The sequence below is a fragment of the Syngnathoides biaculeatus genome, chromosome 4, assembly GCF_019802595.1.
Source record: "Syngnathoides biaculeatus isolate LvHL_M chromosome 4, ASM1980259v1, whole genome shotgun sequence".
NCBI lineage: Eukaryota > Metazoa > Chordata > Actinopteri > Syngnathiformes > Syngnathidae > Syngnathoides > Syngnathoides biaculeatus.
The window spans coordinates 14,918,371-14,927,100 of NC_084643.1; the positions used below are offsets into that span (position 1 = coordinate 14,918,371).

The window sequence follows — 8,730 nt, forward strand, 5'->3', positions numbered from 1 at the left end:
GTATGACTTAAATAAACCAAAACTAGAAACCTGACTTTGAAAACTGCAATGAGCAACGAAGCAACAAGCAACCTGGGACAAAGACAATGGACTGACACAAACTGTAAGGAAACAGGGAGTTAAATACACATAGATTGATGACACAACAAGAAACACCTAGATAGGACACCGGTGGCTGGAGGGAGCAGATTGGTCAACACAAGGTAGGAGGGTAAACAAGAACAGGTGGACACAACTGACAAAATTAGCACACAAGACATGGAACACAAGAAAAAAAAAAAAAAACTCAACCAAGACTGAGAACATTACACCATCTATGTAACTTTATTTTAGTAGTCGAGTAGTTGTAGAACTCAGTGCACACATAAGACGTGTTTTTCATTTTGGAGAAAATGTAAAACTTTTAAGTGCACCTTATTGTTGCGAAAATGCGTACACATCATACATATACTTTTCAAAACTGCATCAATTATTTATGGGCTTTCCTGATTCCCGGGGGGGGGGTGAATGTAACCCCAGCGAATAATGAGGGAACCCTTTATTGTATTTTTTTTTTTGTGGATGAGTATGTGTCTTAGTGTGTGCTATTGGTATGGTATCGTATGGTATGTTTTTGAGCTCCGTGTCAGGGGCGTAGCCAGGCTCCTCACCTGTGCCTCAGTAGCTCTAATTATGCCATGTGCATAATTACACACAATATGTGCATTGTGCGTTGCATTACTGGTTGTCAGTTTATTGTATGAGAGTGCATTAGTCTGCGCGAGTATACGAGCTTCTTGTTGTGTATTTGCCTCGTTGTCATGGCCAGCGTTCATGTGTCACCACAGCCAAGTCTGGTTAAGTCTTGTTTTTGTCCATTAGTTATTTGACCTCATTTTCATGTTTTTGTGCCTTTGTCTTTGTTGGACTGCCTACTTGTGTATGAGCTCTACCCGGAATAAAACCACCTTCTGAACCACCTGATTGTTATTTTGTTGTTCTTGTCTCTTAAGGTGTTCAATTATTGTTCCCATGTGTTGCAGTTCATGAGGATCCTGTTAATATCAAACTCGGGATTGTGTCAGACAGAGGAAGAATGATATGGTGCTAAATTACTCTACTCTTCCACCAAGATGATGATGTGGCAGCAATAATGAAATTGTTAAAACAATTGTGGCATTTGAGCCGTGCTGATTCATGGGAAGTCTGAAAGTTTGGTCCTATTGTAGTGTATCTGTTCTAGTCAGAACCAAGATCGTTTTTCAATATTTGAATGTGACCTGTATTGGCTGGCTAAGTAATACAGTAGAGTTTGAAGTTGGGTGAGTCAAGTCCCCCTTCTCATTTGCCTTTCTGATGGGTAGCTAGACTGATTCCATTTTTCTTATTTTTAGAGCAACATTTTAATTTGGCAGCATCTAGCATTTAGAACCATTATAATGTAGGTTTGAGTGGCATCATTAAAAGTAATGTCACGTCCCATCGGAAGATGCAAGGTAGTTCAAGGAGACACGTTTATTATATGCAGAGGTAGGGGATCGAGCAGGCAGTCCGGTGCAGCATCGGTAGTTGGGACGTCGGGCGAAGAGAGCAGGTGAGCGGGCAGGCAGGAGTCGGTACACAGGGGAACAATCAACGCAGGCAGAAGTATCAAAGGAGTCAGGCTTACAAGGTTGGTCGGAGAACAGGCGAAGGTCGGTACATACAGGTTCGATCAGGGATACCGGAGCAAACGAACGGGACACGAAGATCAACGAACTGGCGCCGGCCAGTTGTCATCGTGGTCATATAAATCCACAACATAATCAGGCTGCATGAGGCGCAGGTGTGCACCTCCCAATCAGCGCACCTGCGCAGACACCCGGACAGCTCGTGCTGGAGCGGCAGGATCATGACAAGTAATTTGTGGTAATGTTTTTATATTTACTGTAGCTATATGCCGCGGCACGGTGCCGCAGTTGTAGAGCGTTGGTCTCGCAGTTCTGAGGAGTGGGGTCCAGATGCTGGCCCCGCCTTCGTGGAGTTTGCATGTTCTCCTCGTGGCTGTGTGGGTTTTCTCCGGGCACTCAGATTTCCTCCCACATCCCAAAAAAAGCAATAATTGGACGCTTTAAATTGCCCCAAGGTGTGATTGTGAGCGCGCCTGTTGTTTGTCTCTACATTTCCTGTGATTTTCTGGCAAGCAGTTCAGGGTGTACCCTGTCTCCTGCCCAATGACAGTTGGGATTGGCTCCCACAACTCTCGTGAGGATAAGCGGCTCAGAAAATGGATGATGTAGTTGTATGCCCTAAAAGTGAGATAAGTAGGCTGTTCCACCAAAAAAAAAAATCCATTCAAGCTATGTTATTTAAACTAACGCTGTAAGATTTGTAAGTTAAATGCAGCCCTATGGGGCAAAAAACAGTGTAATTTGTAGGTCGGTCCCAAACCAGAATAAATGCAGAGGGTTGCGTCAGTAAGGGCATCCGGCGTAAAACTGCCAAGACAAAGAAGAGGAGGGAACCGGATTCGTTGGCAGAAGAAGAAGAGGAATGTACAGAGCCTACAATTCAGTGTAGGGACTTTGAATGTTGGAACTATGACAGGAAAAGCTCAGGAGTTGGTTGACATGATTAGGAGAAAGGTTGATATACTGTGCATCCAAGAGAGCAGGTGGAAAGGTAGGCTAGAAGTTTAGGGGCAGGGTTTAAATTATTTTACCATGGAGTAGATGGGAAGAGAAATTGAGTATGGGTTACTTTAAAGGAAGAGCTGGCTAAAAACGTCTTGGAGGTGAAGAGAGTATCAGATCGAATGATGAGGCTGTAATTTTAAATTGAGGGTGTTATGTATAATGTGATTAGCGGCCGACAGGTAGAATGTTACCTAGAGTTGAAAGAGAAATTCTGGAAGGAACTCGATGAAGTAGTTCTGGGCATCCCAGAGCGAGAGAGAGAGAGAGAGAGAGAGAGAGTTGTGATTGGTGCAGATTGTAATGGATGTTGGTGAAGGAAACAGGGGCGATGAAGATATGATGGGTAAGTACGGCATCCAGGAAAGGAACTTTGACGGACAGATGGTGGTGGAGTTTGAAAAAAGGATGGAAATGGCAGTAGTGAACACTTTTCCAGGAGGACTCTAAATTGACCTTCAGTGTGGTTGTGAGTGCGACTGTTATCTGTCTCTATGCGCCCTGCGATTGGCTAGCAGCCAGTTTAGAGTGTACCCCACGTCTTGCCTGATGATATTTTGGATTGACGCCAGCACCACCGTGACCCTAGTGAGGATAAGCGGCTCGGAAAATGAATGAATGAAAAAATATAAACAAAGATGCTTCTGTCAACAGGTTGTGTACAAAACTACGAGTAAATGGCAGCGCTGCTGTAACTTTCACTCAGAAATATATTTCTCTGCTTGCATGTGCCCTAGAGCCATATACCTGACCATGATTGGTTGGCTTTCATGTAAAACTCAAGGGCCGCACTGACATTAAACTTTCATATTAAGGTGGGGGCCATAAAATATTATCTGGTGGGCTGTAAATGGGCCGCAGGCCACCAATTTGAGACCACTGGTTAACAGTATAAATTACAAATACTGATTGGACCAGCAGGGTGTGAGGATGTCTCCCAACAACTGTGCAAAGGCTGGAACTAGAATGGTCACTGATCAAGAATTTAATAACTTAGTTGCAAGAGGGAAAAAAACGGTTTGGCTGCCTGCTAGTTTTTCATTTGCATTAATCGGTACCAGACAGAAGGGGCTGGAAGAACTGGTGGCCAGGATGAGGCGTAATAGAAAGGTTTGGAGTTTGGCACTCCGCTTTCCTCCTACATCTCAAATGTATTCATTTGAAGACTCTAAATAGCCCCTAGGTGTGATTGTGATTGTGAGTGTGACTGCTGTCTGTCTCCATGTGCCCTGCGATTGGCTGGCAACCAGTCCAGGGTCTACCCTGCCTCTTCCCCGATGAGAGCCGGGATTGGCTTCAACACTCCTGTGACCCTCGTGCGGATAAGCGTCTCGGAAAATGGATGGATATATTTTTCAACTTGCTGCCTGACGAACATCAACAGAGATCATGGATGTGATTGGAACAACAGCTGTGTGTTGAAGTGTTTTACTGGGATTTATTCTTACAATTGTTTTCACACATCACATAAAAGTCACTGAGCTAGATCATGAATGAATCATTCCAGTAGGAATTACAATGCTGCCTTCCAAATAGCCTCTCTGTTTATGCCTGCTTCAAACAATAAACTCAATTCATGGCTGCTCTGCACCACAGCGGGATTTAGGAAGGTGGGTGAAATCTGAATACACCTCCTGCTCATGTTCCGCAGGTATAAAATGAACAATAACCATCATTCATTCTTTGAAGACTGGTATTTTGGAAAAATTCCCAAATGTATTACTTTCCTTTTCCCACCTGATGAGGTCCTTCCAAGTTGGAAAGTTGATAATTTATGATTTAATGTCAGTCGGATTAAAAATTAATTATCTCACCCTATTACAAGTGGTAATTCTAGAAAAATTTTACTTGAATTAGAAAATAAACTCAAGACTTCATTTTTGAATATTATTCTATTTTCTTATATTATGTATATTATTGTGCAGATTGAGGGCATTGTATCACTTTTGGTGAACATCATCATATTCCACCAAAGCTTTACGCATTCTAGGACAGCTTTATTCACTTCATGAATGCCTTGTTTAGAGCAGTTAGGACCCACTTGGCATTTGTGAGGGATGTGGTTCATTGTTTCTCCACATGGACAGTAAGGGCTGGTGTCGAGTCCCCATTTGTGAAGACTGGGTTTGTTTTTCCCAACCTTTGTCCTTGATCTGAATTTACCCAGTCTTTCCTGTTTAAGTTTGGGGCTGGGGGCAGTGTTTCTTCTTGACTTGAGTTGATTTCCTTTGCCATGATAACCACGTGTAATTGTCCAAATGTTCATCAACTGTCTCAGCATTCACTATCATTATCATTATCATTATCCTAATGCCACAGCTATGGTCTCCATAAACCTACTGGCAGTACTCTCATTTACGTACCTTTTCTTCATAGACATAGAGGTTGTCTGAACCTTTGGAAGAATCTTTAATTAAAAAAATACAAAAAAAATGGTCAGAAATAGCCATATTTTTAATGTCAATCAATAGAGTCTCAACATCCTGAGAGATGACCAGGTCTAAAATGTGACCTTGAGTGTGAGTTGGACTCTTAATATGTTGAGAGAGAGGTCAAATGTGTCTAGTATTGGAGAGAGTTTCTTTGATTTTATTTCCAGGTTATTGTCAACATGAATGTTAAAATCTCTGCGGATGACAAAATAGTTGTACTCAGTAAAAATAAATGACAGCAGGTCTGAAAAATCTTCCATTAATTTTCAATTGTATCTTGGAGGGCTATTAATTATTAAAACAACAAAACCTTTGGATTATCCTTCCATTTTCTTAGCCGCTTATCCTAACAGGGGTCATGGGAGTGCTGGAGCCTTTCCCACCTGTGAACGGGCAGGAGCCAGGGTACATCCTGAACTAGTTGGCAGTAAAACACAGGGCACATAGAGACAAACAGCCCCACTCACAATCACACCTAGGGGCAATTTAGAGTGTCCAATTAATGTTGCATGTTTTTGGGATGTGAGAGGAAACCGGAGTGCCCGGAGAAAACCCACACAGGCATAGGGAGAACATGCAAATTCCACACAGGGAGGACTGCGATTGTACCCGGGTTCTCAGAACTGTGAGCCCAATGCTTTTCCATCTGATTCACCATGCCACCCCCTTTGGATGATAACCCTAACCCTTTATAATTTCTTTACACTGAAATAATGACTTTAAAATAACAACAATACCACTTCCTTTTTTTCCGTTTTTGACACGTTTTCATAAAATTAAAATTTACTGGTGTCACCTCATTTAAAATGGTATGACAGCTACCTCTCATTTAATGTAAAAAAAAAAATCGAGATTATAGGTTATGACTCTTATAAGAAATATTTCCTATTAACTGAATGTCTCTTGTTCTTTGTTCTTGTTTGTGTGTTTTTTCTTTGCTCTGAATAGCATACCAGGGCGGCAACGACTGGCCTATGTGAGTGTAACATACAAGAGAAGAGAGTTGGTTATATTATTATTTTTATGAATTTCACCCAAATCCCTCACATTGTGTTCTGGATTATCTTCACTATTTTAATTTTTTCTTCAGTCTGACATGTTTATTTATTTTGGGCTGGATACTTTATATTATTTTTTTATTTGCAAAGTCAGCGCTTTCATTTTGAAAACCGGTGGGATTGATGTAACATCGGTTCCATCTCTCGTCAGTCTGCTTTGACTCTGACTACGAGAGGTGGCCTTTTGGATGGCATTAAGATCACACTCTTGATTTCATTTTATATGATGCAGGATGCAGTCAGACACCAACCTCTGTGTCCAGTGTCCCTCTGTGTCCAGTCTCCCTCTATGCACCAGAACATAACGCATTGTAGCCAGGGTGTGCGGACTGCCCCAGCTACATGAGGATGCTCTCCACGGTAGTTCTATTGAAAGCCAGCAGCACGAAGTGGGGTCACTGGTGTATTGCTGGTTGCCAGTTCATTGCATGAAACTGCATTAGTTTGCATGAGTATACGACCCTCTTGTTGTGTATTCGCCTCGTTGTCATGGCCAGCAATCTTTTGCCACCATAGCTAAGTCTAGTCTTGTTTTTGCCTAGGAGTTACCTAACCTCATTTTCATGTTTTTGGAGATTGCCTCTTGCCACATGTTTTTGTGCCTTTGCCTTTTTTGCACTGCTTACCTGTGTATGACCGCTGCCTGGATTAAAACCACCCTCAACATAATGTCACTGCCCCAGAGTCCTGTATTTGGGTCCTATCCCTTGTCCCATGCTCATGATGATAAGCGGCTCAGAAAATGGATGGATGGATGGATGGGTTTTCTTTGAGTAATCCAGCTTCCTACCGCATTCCAAACATGTTAATGTTTAATTGATGCCTTGAAATAGGCCAAAGGTGTAATTTTATGTCTGAATGCTTGTCTACAGTATATACTGGACAGTATGCACTTGCAACTGACTGGCAACCATTTATCAGTGTACCCTGCCTTTCACCCAAAATAAACTGGAATACATACGGTCACCCGCAACTTCACTGAGGACAAGTTGTAAAGAAAATGAATGGATTGACATTGGTTAAGCTTTCACAGCCCGCTGCCCTAAGAGATTTAAACATCATGTTATTCATGGCAACAGAAGAGGTGTGCAACATTTGAAATGTTGAGGTACCCCTCCCCTTCAAAGTAGTGAAGCACATCATAATAAATGCATGTCACAGCTCCAACAGGTCTCTCCACAGTCGCTCAATCCTTGAATTACGGAGTAATAAACAAATAAATAGTTAAAATGGCTTTTGAATGTCATTATGTTGAAGATCACACAAAGCTGATGGTAGCTATAGAGTAAAAAACATCAGATATTATAAACTTTTAATATCAACAAACCTTTGATTGTGAACACTCTTTCCAGATATGAAGCTGCTTCTTCTTGTCCCACGAACCAATAACAAGAGACATGCAACCTCCACGTTTTCCACCCCTTGATCAGCACGTACCCTAAAAACAAAGTACGGAATGTATTAAACATTTCCACAATTACCTAAAAGTACAGCATTGCATTAATGAGAAATTTGAACAGAACTCAAAAATTATTTCCAACCTAAAACATATTTTGGAGATAGACAAATGATCATGATCGATCATGGACTATATTCCACAGGTGACAAGCATAAAAGTTGAATGCTGTCTCACTGTGATGCAAACTCTGAATACAGAGAGTAAGGATGACCCTGATAACCTTTAGTAGTTGGTTGAGAAATGTATTGTGGCCCTAACCCATTCAGAGATTTATAAACCAAGAGTTAAATTTTAAAATCTGCTCTACAACAGACAGGAAGCCAGTGTTCTGAACTAACTGCAGCTATTTGGATGTATGAAAACGGTGTTACAGTTGTAGTCTACTGAAAATAAAAGAACGGACATGTTTTTGTAAATCCTACTGAGACATTAATTGCCTAATCCTTGATATTTTTTTTAGGCGATATTAGGCTGACTTTAAGACTAATGTGAGAGTTAAAATTCAGGTCTGAGTCCAGACCCACCCCCAGATTTCTAACTTGGCCGTTGGTATTTTACTTTATTGCATGAAGCTGAATGCTGACTTGTAAATCTTTCATCCTTGGCAAAAAATCCTATAATTTCTGTTTTATCTTCATTTAATTTAAGATTAAAATGGACTGAAAGCCTTTACCTGAGGGGGAAACCAAACTCCTCCACTGAACCCTGAAAGAAAGCCAGTGTGGTAGATGCCAGGTTGTTGGAAACTGCACCAAGATACATTATCTGCGCAACACAGCTAAAGTACAGAAGTAAAATACATATCTTTTTAAACCATAAATGTACATTTATGGAAGATACAGCACCTTTCGAGAAAAAACCATCAAAGCTACCAAAGATAATGTTGTATCTAAAAAAATTCAAAAATATTCAATCATTATCACTAAACCTTGTCACAAAAAATGGCTTGCTTCTTCTACATCAGGTATGTCCAAATACAATCCTCAAGAGCCATCCTCCTGCATCTTTTTTTAAAGGTCAACTGTCGTCAAACCGATGATTTTTGGTATATTATTAATGAAAAACCCACAGCCAATATGGAAAGGAAAACAAAGAGCATCACATGAGAATCGCATCATAAAGCACTCTTG

The 8,730-nt window shown here is 41.1% G+C and overlaps 2 long non-coding RNA genes across 2 annotated transcripts; one reads left to right on the forward strand and one right to left on the reverse strand.

The window, feature by feature from the left end:
• Positions 1–1,542: 1,542 nt before the first annotated feature.
• LOC133499527 (uncharacterized) lies at positions 1,543–7,277 on the forward strand. The gene is made up of 3 exons (XR_009794680.1): positions 1,543–1,887; positions 6,032–6,059; positions 6,374–7,277. It is a non-coding gene; the product is annotated as an uncharacterized LOC133499527 (long non-coding RNA).
• LOC133499528 (uncharacterized) lies at positions 7,218–8,639 on the reverse strand. Its single transcript, XR_009794681.1, has 3 exons — positions 8,274–8,639; positions 7,469–7,579; positions 7,218–7,333 (listed from the first exon to the last, which is right to left on the reverse strand). It is a non-coding gene; the product is annotated as an uncharacterized LOC133499528 (long non-coding RNA).
• Positions 8,640–8,730: the final 91 nt, after the last annotated feature.